Genomic DNA, 547 nt, shown 5'->3' with positions numbered 1-547 from the left:
GCCCCCCACTCCCCCCCGCCCCCACACACACCTCTTGCGGATTTTAACGAAGTTGAAGGCCCAAGGCTTCTCCAGATAGTCTCACGGGTTGTAGACTCCGGCTGCTCCTGGAGGAACAGCTGATGGAGGAGGAGTATTTCAGACAGAGGTCCGGGGGTCAGCGCTGCCTTTTCTGTTTGCAGCCGCGACAGTTTTGGTCTCTAAGCACAGGACCTGTTATTTATTTCCGCCTGCATTCATTCCAGTTAACTGGTCCCCTCACCCATTTGTACTCAAGGTGATACAAGGCATATCCTCAAAGGTTAAGAAATTAATAATCAAACTGGGACCTAGCAAGGTAGTATGGCTCAGCTGCAGCGACCTTGATTGTAAAAGAAAAGGGGTTATGTTGATTTAAGAGCTAGATTCTGTCCTTGTCCTGGAGCTAACCTGAGTCTGCAATATCTTACTTTCCACTGCTGCAGACACAACCCTACCTCAGCAAAACTGTGCCTTTCCTCAGGCACGTTGTTTCAAACCTTTGGCGCCTGCCTTTCATTTTATGTTC

The sequence above is a fragment of the Bison bison genome, unplaced genomic scaffold (assembly GCF_000754665.1).
Source record: "Bison bison bison isolate TAMUID 2011002044 unplaced genomic scaffold, Bison_UMD1.0 scf7180017864274, whole genome shotgun sequence".
Taxonomy (NCBI): domain Eukaryota; kingdom Metazoa; phylum Chordata; class Mammalia; order Artiodactyla; family Bovidae; genus Bison; species Bison bison.
This window is presented reverse-complemented; position numbering follows the sequence as displayed.